We start from the raw sequence: 15704 nt of genomic DNA, 5'->3' as shown, positions 1-15704 counted from the left end.
TGAGTCAAGGTCTGGCCTTTGTTATTGTTGGAGAAGGAGAAGGAGAAGGAGAAGGGGGGGGATTGGCAGCCAGTTTTAGAACATACATGTATGTGTGTAGGCTTCATACCATTTACGATTTATCTGTACACATACATTTTTATCTGATAACGCCATAGTTACTTCTGTTGTCCGTCCCTCGCATCTTAAATTTTGACTCTAAAGTTACTGAACTTTTGTGCCCGTCTCTCCGGAGATCCCCCTACATCTATTTACGACACCAGCGTAAACATCCATCCGTCGTCTACTGCTTAATCTGACGCTTCCCCCGCGTCCATGTGTATTCAGACGAGCCGGTAAACACAAGCACGTCCATACTCGTTGATCCATCTTTTCATGCGCCCGTTCTTTTCAATTCTCGCGATTCCTGTCCGATGTTTATTCACGTGTGGTTCCTCACTCCGTCAGACTCCTTTTTCCACTGGCTCTGTGATGATGGACGCTAAAAATAACGCTATCATTACAACTAATAACTGCCTTATAGCTGGTTCCTGAGACAATTCTGATTTCGAGGGACTCCCCCATCTTGAAAAGGCTGTTTTTTCTGCTAACAGATGGAAGCGCAAGTGGAGAGAGCCACTAACAACAAGCCAGTAAACCATCATTTAAAGTGGACCTAGACCGGAAGTTCCTATTAACGCTGTTTTTTAGTGTGTATCTGCGTCATTATCTTGTTTAAGAAGCCCTGAAGGTTCTAAACAAACAGTTCAGCCATTGCTGAGAACGCTGTGTTTTATTGTAATCTTGGGCTCAGTGAGATCTCTGAAAAAACCCGGTCCGGTTTACGTAAACACCGGTTCTCCGGAACAGCAGATCATCCTGCTCCGGGCACTAGTCCGGGCACATCCGGTTGCTGACATTGAACCACAGAAGAAGAATAACGCATGTTTCACGAGCGAGAGTGTCTTCTGACTCTAGGTCAAAGTCATCAAAGGGACTGCGGCTGGGAGTCGAAGCTATTTTTAAACATTTTTAAAACAATGTTTTGATAATGAGTAGCAGTGCATCCACCGTTCCAGAGGGGGGAGCTGCGCTTCTGAGAGCGGGTGTGCTGAATATGTCACTTCCGGGTACTGGCCAATCACAAGACTCTGTCTTCTTGGGTGAGAGAGTTGAGTCTGAAATATCGCGGCTGGGAAACAGCGTCAGAAAAGAGGATTTCTATCGGCTCGTTTACAGAAACTAGGAGGTTTTTGACCATAAAAACAAGTTAACGTATGTAAGTAGACCTCCATAACTAACATATATGTGCAACAGGACCACTCTGTGTGAGCTTTAAAGGCGGAAATTGAATGTGAATCAAGCCTGAAACAATATTGGAGTAATAAAGTGCTGTAAGGTGAGATCTAGGCTGAATTTCTTCATAAGCTGCTAAAAATACTTCTTCATATGTGAGAGTGGGCTGCCCTGTGAGGGTGGTGGGTGGTCTGTGATGCAGATATGATGGCCGTGATAGAGCTGCATTCTCACCAGTGTTGTCTTTCAACAAAATGGAACACCAGCTCCACGGTGCTGTCAAACTGACCGGACGTCTGTCTGTTTGGGGGTATTTTCATTAAGGTTTCCCAAAGAGGCTTTTCCTTGTCATGGTAATGATTCCGCCTTATTGAGTATGGACGAACCAGGGCTGTAGCTACAAGCCATCTGGTCTTCGTGTTACCAAAGCGAGAGCTGGATCCATAACTGCAGAGAAGCCATTGGTGGGTTTTGGACTTTGACAAAAAGTTCCTCCGGGGACAAATCCCGTTTTGTGATATTTATGGACAGAATATGAGGCGAGTGTGGGAAGAGTTTGTCTGGTGTAGAAAATTGTTGGTTGCAGGGCCGTTTCTAGCTGTTTGGGGGCCCTATGCAAATACTATTTGGGGGCCCCTATTTTTTCAAACTCGAGGTAGATATTCCTCACTTTTTGCATGCAAATAAAGACAGGTACTTTTAATTCTCAAAAATATAATAAAAATATGAGTCTGAACTTGCAGTTTGGGGGCCCCCCTGGTGGCTGTGGGGCCCCATGCAGCTGCATATAGCAAGAAACGGTACTGGTTGGTTGTGTTGAAAGAGCCCAGCTTAGATGGTTCAGACATTTGACAAGTAAAGGCGTCATGGAGTCCTTCCATAGGACGCTCCAGGTTAGGGGCTATAATAGTATATCCCATCGCTCAGGGTTGTGAACCAACCTTGGATCAGTTGACAAGACCAAGTTGTAAGAGAAGCAACTGTGTTGCTCTAGGGCGGCTTTAATTGATAGCTTAGCTTCACCCTGATATCCAACATCAGAAAAAGTGAAAATTTCAAAACAAAAATGCATAAGAGATGTAGAAAAGAGAAAGAGGAGACAAATTAGGGTCTGAAATTGTGGTTTAGAAACCACCAGATGCTCTACAAGGTCAAAACAGGCATTAAAAAAATGCATTTAAGTCATTAGAGGTCGCTCAAAGAGTTCTTTGTAACCACTGACCACCACTGGGGATGTAAACAGCGCTGCTGGCACACTGTTCTGTTACGTAACAATAGCGCACAAATAAAGAGCCACCGATGCTTTGCTGAAACCGCTGAATTGAGCCGCGATAGCTTGACGCACTTAGCCCCCGATCAATCAAAAGAGATCCGTGTTTCCGTCAAGAGAGCAGAAATCTTCCCAGACTTCCCAGCACCGCGAACGATTCGAATGTTGCAAAGTTGCACAAACTGGATCCTGGGAGTCGTCATCCTTGAAGCTAATGTCTCCCAAAAGTCACAACAGCGCGGCGTTAGCAACAAGTCACTGGAGCGCCATTAATTTCCTTAAGGGGGGGATGGTGGAAGACGTCGTGTTGACGTGACAGCGGCTAGAAACGGTCATTGGTCCTCAACACCTCATCATTTGTCCAGACTTATTGGATTTTCTAAGATAGAATAGCGATTACAATACGTACTATATGCTATATATATATCACTTATTATCCGTTTCAAGGAATATTTAGGGGGAAAAAGGCATTTCAAAATGTGGCTCCTTCCTGGAAGAAGAAAAATCTGGTCCCATTGGACACTTTAACAACATTTTTAAATGAATTAGAGGCTTTAGAGTTGGAGATTATATCGCACTCTGTGTATTTTAAGTAGCTTTATGTCTGTTTTATTATCTTATATTAAATTAATTTTGTCCGTGTGGTTGTATCTGTGCCATAGCCTGCGCGTAATGCTGCCCGTTGGATTTTTAATCTCAATATTAAGTTTTTATCCCCGGTTTAATAAAGGTTACGCCACTATAAATAACAATAATAAGCGGTCGCCACATTTTTCCCCAGTTTGAAATAACACCAACCATGCTTTGTGTTTAAAGTGGATTATGTGCCACAAAAGGTGTTTGTTTGCCGCCCATTAAAGACTCCGTATAACGCATTTCGAATGAAAACCTTAAAAAAATATCTCCGAGTCGGTTGTTTACATTATTCTCTGCCCACCTGAATGCCTTTCAATCCTCGGGTAATCGACGCTGATCCGTTTGTGTGTTGATATGGACGTGACTTTACGTTTAAAACACACACACACACACACACCCCCCCACACACACGTATGCCTCCACCCATCAGATGATAGATGATGAGTCTTTGTGGAGAGGAAATGAGCTGGATCAGTCGTAGCAACAGTCCTGTTACCGCGTGAACGCCCAGGGTAAACACACACACACACACACACACACACACACACACACACACTTGTACTTGCTGCATACTGAGGACCGGGTTGCTGACAAAGTGAGGACCAGCATTTCCACTTTATAAATCAACACAATTACAAATATCTTCTTCATGAATGATATCGACAAAGAACTTACTGGTTGCAGTACCATAAAATGTCTGCAGGTGGAGCCCCAGAGCAAAATGGTCTGGAAAACTTTTTCAATGTTTTTTTTTTTTTTTTTGTAATTTTTGATCCAAAATTTGACAAAAATGTCATACTATACTATGTCGTCCAAAATTTGAAACAATCTTTGACAAAGAATGTTTGGTCCAAAATTTGACAAAACAGTCTTACTATACTATGTCGTCCAAAATTTGAATTTTTTTTTTTTTGACAAATTGAGTATAGCATGTTATAGCAACCTAAGGAAGTGATTTCAATGAAAACAAAGTGAGGACCGGCCAAAATGTCCTGACTCCGTAAAAATGACCTCACTTTGTTGGTTAAAAACCCTCACTGGTCCTCAGTAAGCCGCAAGTACAAGAACACACACACACACACACACATTCTTGTACTTGCGGCATACTGAGGACCAGCATTTCCACTTTATAAATCAACACAATTACAAATATCTACTTCATGAATGACATCTATAAAAGATCTACTGGGTGCAGTACCATAAAATGTCTGCAGGTGGAGCCCCAGGTGTGAAACAAAACACATGGGCTGGAAAATTATACCAAATCGAGGACCTTAAAAACAGAGCATATAGCATGTTTACAACCTAAGGAAGTGATTTGAATGACAACAAAGTGAGGACCGGTCAAAATGTCCTCACTCCGTAAAAATGACCTCACTTTGTTGGTTAAAAACCCTCACTGGTCCTCAGTATGCCGCAAGTACAAGCACATCAGTTGGGTCACAGACACACTCCTCTGAGCGAGCGTCAAAGTGCGAACGCCCTCTCGCGTACGTACAGTATTGCGATTTATTAGCCGCGTCCGTTCGGAGCCACGTGGGAATGATTGAAGTCGTCAAGGCAAAGGTTAGCGCGAGGTAAAGGTGATGAGAGACTGAAAGTCAAGCAGGTTTTTTTTTTTTTTTACCAAAGAAGGGAAGAACGGAGATGAACAGCGCTTAAAGGGCAACGGTCACATCTGGCCAGAGTTAATGTCTAAGAGAGGAATGGATGGACCAATATGGGTCCTCACAAGTATTTGCATAAATGTCCTCTCTTCTTCAACGTACTGCATATTCGTCAATGCAGCGGCACAATAAATAAATAAATAACGCACACTCCTGTCACTGCAGTACATGAGCCAACACATTCCCTGAAGACTTTTCTGGGTCAGCAGCCGCTCAGAGCGAGAGAGAGACTGGTGTAAAGTCGCGTTGTATTTCAGGAAACATTAAAAGTGACCTTTGAAAAAATAGCTGCCACTTACGAGAAGTTTAAGCCCTAAAATGAAGGGCTTGTTTTTTTTTTGTTTTTTTTTTTAGCTCTACACGCAATGGCTTCCATGATTTTTATTTAATTGTTACCGTTTCGATGGTCGGTTGTTAATGGTGTGTCGAGGCTCGATGCCGCAGAGGATTCATTAAAAAAAAAAAGACGTGTTTACGTGGCGCGCACTTAACCCGTTCAACTTTCAGACTTAAATTACACAAGATGTTTTTTTTAATTGTCGGGCAACTCAACAGCAATATCCCTTCATTTCAACCTGACGTGTTTGTGGTTTAGTCTCAAAACGGCAAAAGTGAGTGAACTGAACCAAAACGTGGGGGGTTTTGGGGAAGAGCCAATAGGACAGGGAGACATCACGATAAAAAATTATTAAAAACAATGTTTTTTTTTTACTAACAAGTGAAGTAGTTTTGGGTCAATAATAATCTACAGTACACTCTTCGAAATAAAAGTGCTAAGTAGAACCATATAAGGTTCTTTGGCTTGTCCTCATAGGAGAACCCTTTTGGAAAGTTCCGCCAAGAACCCTTTTAAACCCTTTATCCAGGAAAGGGGTTTTAAAGGGTTCTCTGGATCAAAATGGTTCTTAATCGAACCATTAGTGTTACCAAGAACCCTTGAAAAACCCCTTTTTCGGGAAAGTAAATGGTTCCAGGTAGAACCTCAGCCCTTGTAGAAGGAACCCTTTTGGAACCCTTATTTCCAAGAGTGTATTTAACCAGACATTTAATGGAAAACTACAAAACTCGCCAACACTAATACTCTGGGGAATATGAATGGATACACCAAATAATATTTGGGTTAGGGTTAACCCTATTCCGAATCCCAACCCTAACCCTAAGGTTCTTTGGCATGTCCTCATAGGAGAACCCTTTTGGAGGGTTCCGCCAAGAACCCTTTTAAAACCCTTGATCCAGGAAAGGGGTTTAAAGGGTTCTCTGGATCAAAATGGTTCTTACTTGAACCATAAGTGTTACCAAGAACCCTTGAAAAACCCTTTCTTCAGGAAAGCAAATGGTTCCAGGTAGAACCACAGCCCTTGTAGAACGAACCCTTTTGGAACCCTTATTTCTAAAAGTGTATCTAACCAGACATTTAATGGAAAACTACAAAACTCGTCAACACTGATACTCTGAGGAATATGAATGGATACACCAAATAATATTTGGGTTAGGGTTAACCCTATTCCGAATCCCAACCCTAACCCTAAGGTTCTTCGGCTTGTCCTCATAGGAGAACCCTTTTGGAGGGTTCCGCCAAGAACCCTTGATCCAGGAAAGGGGTTTTAAAGGGTTCTCTGGATCAAAATGGTTCTTAAGGGGTTTTCAAGGGTTCTTGGTAAAACTAATGGTTCAATAGTTTTACCAAGAAACCTTGAAAAACCCTTTCTTCGGGAAAGCAAATGGTTCCAGGTAGAACCACAGCCCTTGTAGAACGAACCCTTTAACCCTATTCCAAATCCCAACCCTAACCCTAACCCTAACCCTAACCCATCAGCATAATGCATCAAGTAGGTGTCTCCACTTATATCTATTGTGTTGCATTTGGGGTAGTATGGGATGAATTTATCAAATAAAATCCCCCATTTCCCGAAAAAGTAGCTACCCTTTTACAAGAGGTTGTACGGTGAGAGAGGTTTCTTGGTTCCTCTTTCGGACACGTACGATCCACCACCGTCTCGGTCCGCGCATCAAACATCAAACATCAAACACCTGCGAAACCCTCTGAAGGAAAACCATAAAGTGTCGTCGGCAAACACAGACGCCCCGAGACGGACCGGAGTGCCGGACGAGCCCGCGACGCGTCACCACCTGCCTGTGCGTTAACGACACCTTGAGCGAATCGCGGACGACGATGGGGCAAAGCAAACAGGACGATCGCTCGGCAAACTAAGGACGGACGCGGTCGTAAAAAGCTTTCAGCGCGCTGGGCTCCTGTTTAATGTTGTGGGAACTGTTTATGTGTGGCCTGGAAAGAGGAAGGTCGTTCACGTACTAACTACTAGGGGGTAAAAGTGTATTCATTATTTGGTCACTGAGGCAACAAGCACCACAGATGTAGAGATATACCATGGACATAAACATGGAAAGCACCATGTCAAGTACGTTACCCACCGCTTAGGTATTGGCATTCTTTTATAATAACACTGAATCTTGTCCAATAAATGCGGGTGATTTGTGTTTTTAGGCCAAAGGTCAAAGTGTAAAAAATGTGGATTGTCTTACAAGAATGAATGAAAGACGAGTACATGAGGCAAGAGGAAGGTTCAGGCCAGATCTCCTGCCGTTTTCAAGGAGTCGAAAAAAAGGTAACGCACGCGCAAAGATCTGTGTTATGACTTCAGGGGGGGATGAGGAAAAAAAAAAGTCCAACTAAATCTCACATTCACAATCTCTTGATTGCAGAAACAAACATTTATCCAAGTTGATTCAAGGCAGAACTTGGCAACGGATCCCCAAAGTCCGAGCTGGAACCGAACCACTTGTTAGGTACCGCGCTGTGCTTCGGGGCAACTTTTTTCATCAGGTTAAGACTTTGATTGTGCAGATGTAGTTTTAGCTTTCAATCCTTTTTCCGTCTTTTAACAGTGAGCAGTCCCCGTAGCGGCTAATTAACATGTAGCCGTTGCATACTCCATTTAGACGGCCAAAATTATCCACTGCTGGGAGTTGCAGGAATGTGCACACAGCCTGCAAAACAAATGATGAAGCGTGCATTGGGTTTCTCCTCCCTCCTCGTGTGCAATCGTGACAATCAGGACTTCTATCGTACGAAAAAAAGGCCCAACGCAGCGATAATGTTAATATGCGGTGATGGACTCGCTGCTCTTGTGTTGTAACAGCTGTGGTTACACAAGAGAAAAACAAACCCCCTCTGAGTCGAGTATGCAGCCCGGTTTTTTTCCCCTCCTCTCTCATCCTCTGTTTTCCTTTCACCCTCTCTTTTCTTACATCTCTGCATCAATGTCTTTTTTCGTATTTACTTTTGTGCATGCAACAGGTCACATATGAGAGAGCAGCTCGGGACACAATGTTCTGCCTGAATCTGGCCAAAATGTACATAAACAGAACATTGAAGAGGTAGTGTCTAAAAAGTCTAAAAAGTCTAAAAAGACTAGAGGATAAACGGTAAAGTGATGCCATTGTGGAAGTGCCTGAAACCTGCATTCTGGTAATTGACCACCAGGATTCGATTCATGACACATGAGCCACCTTGACGTAAATTTTGGGAATTATGGTGCGAATGACAGAAGATGGTTCTCTTGGTCCACCACTAGTTTAGTCTACACTAAGTACTAAGTCTCGTCTCTGCAGGTTCCATCGTGGTACGGTTCAGTTCGGAACGGTTAGGCCCTGGGTCAGGCTTGCGTTTTTGACTTGCAACAACAAACAATAACAGCAGACGACAACACACAGTTAACGGACAACAAAGGAGGACACCCAGCAGCTCGTGTCTCTCTATAACACATCGAACTACGGTCTAGATCCACACAGACTATAATGTACCATTTTTTATTCTGGTACCCCAAAGGAAGGATACCAACGATGGTACCATCGGGCCAGTATGTACCGTACCAAACCAAGATAGCTCTGGGCAAACTGCAAATATACTAACCAAACCCAACCCATAACAGACACGCGTTCTGTTATTTGTGTCTGAACTGAACCTTAGCCCACCTAACACCGTTGCATACCGACTTTGTGTTTACGCAATTTGTTGTGAACCCTCGTTTATTACAGTTTGTGTTGCTGACACACAGACGTACCACAGGATATAAACATGAATAGCACCATGTCAAAGTAGGGTTTCCGGGTCTGACACATCAGGAGGGGTTTCCACAATCTATCATAGATAGATAGATAGATAGATAGATAGATAGATAGATAGATAGATAGATAGATAGATAGATAGATAGATAGATAGATAGATACCTCCATTCCGTATATCACCAGATGTGTGCTCATATACACAATAATCACTCTTCTGCCTTCTTCATCTTTTCATAGCCCCCATCCCCAACTCTTGGACCGTCTTGTGTTTCACTTAACACGCCCAAAAAAACTGAAAAGAGAAATGTTGAAATGTTGGGCCATGTTTCAGTACTTATTCCCCCCGGCGGCCGCCTTCCACCCCCCCCCCCCATCCCCCCACCACACACACACACACACACACCCCGTCTCTCCTGCCAACACTGAATCCCAAACTGTAAGCAGTGTTTCCAGCAGATCCTGTGTGTGATGTGATTGAAACACGTGTTTAAACACATTCTGCTAATTAGATTCACAGGCGCACTGGCTCGCAATGCGTAAAAAGGCTCATTTTGCGGCCACTGTGTTGACAACAACAACAACAACGACAAGACAAAAGTAACACACAGTGGTCATTTGGAGCACACGGGACAGCCAGGAGTGGCTGCTGTTATGTCTTGAAACTCACAGCTCACGCAGGATTTATTGACCGACGGAGAGGGGGAGCTCAGATCGTGGGAGAGCGTCGAGAACCCCCGAGAATTGGAAGGTTTTTTCACCTCAGAGTTTTTCAAATCTGCTCTGCAGTCACCTGTGGCCTCTCGTGTCTCACCACTGAGACTTAAGGGGAGAACAATAGAATGACAGACGTGGGCCGGGATTATTCCGAGATTGCCGCGGTACAAGAATAAACGCACCGTTGTTTTAAAAGTAGCTCGAGTGCAGACGTCTGAACCGCCGCCTACAAACTGTCTCCACGGGGACAGGATGACAGCGTTTTGTGAGCAGGAAAAGGAATGATTTCTCGTCCTCTATCTCTCTCTCTATTACTATTTCTGTCCTCAATCCACAAACCAGACAGTCACAGCAGACGGCCACTGACCCTGAGTCTGCTTCTGACGGACGTTCCTTCATCGTCAATGAGTGATTGCTCAGTGTGGGACGTCTCTCTGTTGAATCATGTCTTGACCTTTCCATTTAAACGGTCCGTCTGCACAGTTGAAGAAAGAAACCTCAAGTTTTGTGCAGATCGATCAACATACAGCAACGTTACAAGCCACTTCCTGTTTCCTGTGTCAAAAGGGCAGCTAAATTCAAAACGGCTGACTTCCTGTTGGGTCAGATTCATGTCCGTAGACATGTTCAGGGTCTTTTTTAAGTTTTAAGCAGATCAGCTCAAGTCAGGTTTCAGACATTTGGTCAAAAATTCGCCCAAATTCCGATGGTTGTCGTGGCCACGCCCCGTTTTTTAATCCGCGAGACCTTTGATAACCTTTTTTTTTTTTTTTTAAATGTTATGCTGTGTACGATTCACCTGATCAGACGAGTTCGTTCGTTTTTACGAAATGTGCAAATCATCCAAAACGGACGCCAAGTTCAAAATGGCCGACATTTGCATTGTCCTACCGTGTTTCACCATTTAGTGGCGCTACTGGGCCATTTTGCACCAATTTCCCCTTTTTTTTAAATAAAGTTCTGATTTCCGTGCCAATTTTTGCTAGTTTTCACCAACTTTTGTCAAAAATGCGATCTTTTAGGTGTCAATCAAGAACAACGTGATAGTAACAAACAGTGCACTGTACTGTAGCTCATTTTATCCGTTTGGAAAAGACTAAGAGAGGCACATTGAAAACTTATTTCCACATCGCTGTGCCACACTCATTACCCTCTGGGCTTTAAATGCTTTATACTTGACTTTCCACCGCAGTAAAGAAGCCACAAGTAGAAACGGCCCGAAAGAAACAGCGAAGACTTAGAACATTTTGCTCAGTTTTCCGTCATGCGCTTAAATTGCTCCTTGGCACGCCACGACGGCCGTGTTCACAATATCAGCTTTATTGTGTCAGCGTTGTTTACAGCTCCTGTCGAGCCTGTAAAAAAAAAAGAATCAAGTGATGCAGGTTTAACTGCCAACTTTTACAAGGCAGAAAACCTCACGTCTCTCAACGTCCCTTCATCAGGTTTCCAGTGAGCGCGCCACTTAAAGAAAGCATGGCTTGGTAATTTGTTTGTTGGAGTGTGTGAATGAAGAAAGTTAGTCGAGTTTTGTGGGGTTTTTTGTAAACCTACATGTGTTGCAGAGACATTCGGGTTGGGTTAACCCTAACCGTGTGAGGAAAAGACGATAAATCACATAATCCAGCCACGATTTGCCCGATTAAATAGAATCACAACTGTTTTATACACCAGTTTGGGCTCAACTATAACCATTTTTTGTGTGTTTTCCATTAAAAGTCGCACTTTTATTCATCAAAAGAGTTGCAAAATGAATAGAAATATAGTCAAGACATTGACATTAGCCGTGCTAACATCATAGCACATGGGTTTTCTAATCATCCAATAGCCTTCTAACGCGATTAGCAAACACAACATACCATTAGAACACTGGAAATGGGCCTCTATACACCTATGTACATATTCCATTAAAAACCAGATGTTTAAAGCTAGAATAGTTGTTTACCACATTAACAATGTAAATTCTGATTAATTTAATGTTATATTCATTGGAAAAAAGTGTTTTCCTTCAAAAATAAGGATATTTATAAGTGAGCCCCAACTTTTCAACGGTACACTCTTGGAACTAAAAGTGCTAAGAAGAACCATATAAGGTTCTTCGGCTTGTCCTCATAGGAGAACCCTTTTGGAGGGTTCCACCAAGAATCCCTTTTAAAGCCCTTTATTCAGGAAAGGGGTTTTAAAGGGTTCTCTGGATCAAAATGGTTCTTACTTGAACCATTAGTGTTACCAAGAACCCTTGAAAAACCCTTTCTTCGGGAAAATGGGTTTTTCACAAGTAAATGGTTCCAGGTAGAACCGCAGCCCTTGTAGAAGAACCCTTTTGGAACCCGTATTTATAAGAGTGTATCTAACCAGACTAATACTCTGGGGAATATGAATGGATACACTAAATAATATTTGGGTTAGGGTTAACCCTATTCCGAACCCCAACCCTTGAAAAACCCTTTCTTCGGGAAAGGGCTTTTCAGAAGCAAATGGTTCCAGGTAGAACCTCAGCCCTTGTAGACGGACCCTGTTGGAACCCTTATTTCTAAGTGTGTAGTTTACTTGTTTAATCATAAACATACACATATACAATCCCCCCCGCTGCCCATCCAGTGGATCAGCTCACTGGTTTACAGTCATACGTAGTAGCTCCCAGGTGCGAGTAGCCGTAAAAATCCAGACGAAAGACGCCGTCTGAGTTTAGTCAGCGTCTCCACAAGCAGCTGCGTTATCGCACGTCTCACCTCCGCTGACACGATCCCCTCTGGACCCGCGCTCTCCCACTTGTGTTTACACCACGGTGTCAACATCTGTTTACATTTCGGCCCAAACAAAAGCTGCTGCGCCCGCCGAGCGCGCGCCGCAAAAAAAAAAAAAAAAAAAAACCGCGATGAAGGCAGACGTCTGCTGTAAAAGTGACAGGGGAGGAGTAAACCAGAGCAGGACCCTCTTAACCTCAACTCGTACGGTTGCCATAGACAGTCACTCACACACACACACAAACACACACAGAGTCTACAGTGAAGTTTGAAAACACTCACACCCTTCATTTACGGCCACTTTTGACATTTAGAGCGGTTTAAAGGATGACATGCGTACGCACACACACACACACACGATGAAAAACTATAAAACCACAAGAGCTTGGAGTGTTTATACACTCTGTGTGCCACAGTTACTGCAGAGGATAGGTAGTCGCACCACAGTCATGAAGAACACGAAGGCAGTGGACGACGAGGAGGCTTCGGACATTGCGTTTTGGGTTTGACCTCCCCAAGGTGGACGGGATCATTACATCACGGCTGCATGAAACTGTTTTATACGCGACCCAAACAAGCGACTTGTAAAGCAGTTGTTTTCGAAGTAACTTGAATCATTAAGCCGGATTAGCGCTTTACGGAATCGGAACGTCGGCGGCGCGGTCGAGGTAGAAGTTCTATTTTTGCCGTTGCCGTTGCCGAGTCGCGTCAAGCTCAACAGAGCAGATCGCACCAGACAGCAAGACCGACAGAATCAAAGTAAAACACGCAATACGCAGGTCATATAGCCTATCACAACTTCACGTCGTAATCAACATTACGTCGTAACCGGTGCTACCAGGTCAACAGTCGATCGATCGGAGCGTCTCGGAAGGGTCACGACTGACGACGAGAGACTGATTGTTGAAGTGGAAAAACATAAACAATCATTTACGATCAACAGTCCTTCCACGTCGGATTGCGGGATCTCGCGAACTCGCGTCCGTTCAGGATTATTATCGCGTGATCTTCCGTGAATACCACTGGCTCCCGAGGCACCGTAACGCGCCTTAAATATGGTGATTAATCCACATTTTCAGGATTATTTAACGGCACCAATCAGTGGCCCAGCAGACCTCGCCAGAGCAGGTACTAAAAATAAGCAGGTGCTAAAGTAGGTGCTATCGCTAGTGGAAACACGCCATAAAACATAAAACACGTGGTGCACACACACTCAGGGTATGAATATGGCTTCATTACTTCATCATAATTATTTCTTTTCCAAGTTTGTGTCTTTCCTTCCTTTCCTTTCCTTGCTCTCTCTCTGCGTCCTCATCTTCCAGGTTGCAGGATCCAGATCCTGTCCTGTATAAACGTATAACTTGAAAACAGTTGTTGTATATCTGCTATATCTGTCCCCAAACCTCTCCTCTGTCCCCCACTTTTCCTTTCACCCCAACCCGTCTAGGCAGATGGCCGCACATCATAATGTATGTTGGGATTTGGCGCTATTCAAATACAATTGAATTGAAAACAGCAGACATTTGTGAACACTTTAAATGCGCATTACAGGTTGATTGTTTAGTTGGAGTCGTCTGGAGGAGGCAGGAAGTTATATTTAGCTAAATTAAATGAAACAAAATTGTGTCTGGCCCCACCGCAGCCCCTTAAGGGACCTTAATTTGGGATAAATATAGATGTTTTCTTGTTAGGTTTGTAGTTAGCGTATGTGTTTCAGTGATAATATTGTTTTAAAGCATCTCTGGAGTCCGGGAGTCCCACCGCCGCAAATAACTACCACGTGACGTACGGCTATTCAGGACACGAGCAGGTCAAAGGTCATTCTCAGGGTTTGCAGGGTGGTTCAAGGCCACGGCGTCGCTGCATATCCAACGCGGCGATTCCCACGGCAGGGTGCGACACCATGTTGACCCAAAATCATAGCGTGGTTGAGAAAAAAAATAAACTCAAATTCAAAACTTTGGGTCCTCTTCCCACTTCTATTTTTTTGTTGTTTTATTTTGCACATATGGTGGATGTGACATGACGTGAAAATGAAGGCTTGAGAGATCAAGGACGTCTTCATGAGGACGTGGTTACGACACAGAAGGAGTCGATTTACACCACCACCCCCGGAGCTGCGTTTGAAAACATTTATACACGCCTGCAGGGCAAATGACAGAGTTCAGATGCCACAACGAGGACGTTATTTTTTTACGAGGCATTCTCACACCTTTGTCTTCAATAATTCCAATTCAGAACAACACAGGGCGGCTATTTCCAATCCGTGTAATTAAAGAGCTTTTGTGTCTTTGCACCCGTGTGAGTTCCTGTCATTAAACAAGGCGACTCGAGGAAGATTTCCCATCCGCTCTGAACACGAGGGCCATGAAACGTCGGTCAGATTGGCAGATTCGCTTCCCTGCCAAGTCTAGTAATTATCACGAGAGCGAAGGGAAAAGAGAAGCCCAAAGCAGAGCGATGGCGATGCCGGAAACGGATAGAAACAACTTTATTTACTTTCAGTTACTACAAACGTTGTCTTTTAAATGTCAAGATTGTCTTTGATTGTGGAGAAATGTTGTTTTAATGCCTCAAGTTGCCATTTTTTTTTACATTAATTAAATCTTTGAATCTATTACTTTCATCAGATGCCCTTAAATACAGAAGTAAATCACAATGAATCACATTTTATTACATTTAAAGCAACTTCTACTCGTATATCTTGATTGGGAATTAAATCCAATGAAAGTTGTGTTGGACCCAACATCCCAACAAACCAATATCCCAACAACCCAATATCCCAATATCCCAACAACCCAACAACCCAACATCCCAACAACCCAATATCCCAACAATCCAATATTCCAATATCTCAACAACCCAATATCCCAACAACCCAATATTCCAATATCTCAACAACCCAATATCCCAACAACCCAATATTCCAATATCCAACAACCCAATATTCCAACAACACAATAACCCAATATCCCATCAACCCAACAACCCAATATTCCAACAACCCAACAAACCAATATCCCAACAACACAACAACCCAATATTCCAACAACCCAATATTCCAATATCTCAACAACCCAATATCCCAACAACCCAATATTCCAATATCCAACAACCCAATATTCCAACAACACAATAACCCAATATCCCATCAACCCAACAACCCAATATTCCAACAACCCAACAACCCAATATCCCAACAACACAACAACCCAATATTCCAACAACACAACAACCCAATATTCCAATATCCAACAACCCAATATTCCAACAACACAACAACCCAATATTCCAACAACCCAACAT

The sequence above is a fragment of the Microchirus variegatus genome (genome assembly GCF_963457635.1).
Source record: "Microchirus variegatus genome assembly, chromosome: 19".
NCBI lineage: Eukaryota > Metazoa > Chordata > Actinopteri > Pleuronectiformes > Soleidae > Microchirus > Microchirus variegatus.
The sequence above is the reverse complement of the archived record's forward strand: the minus strand, read 5'-3'. Positions refer to the sequence as shown.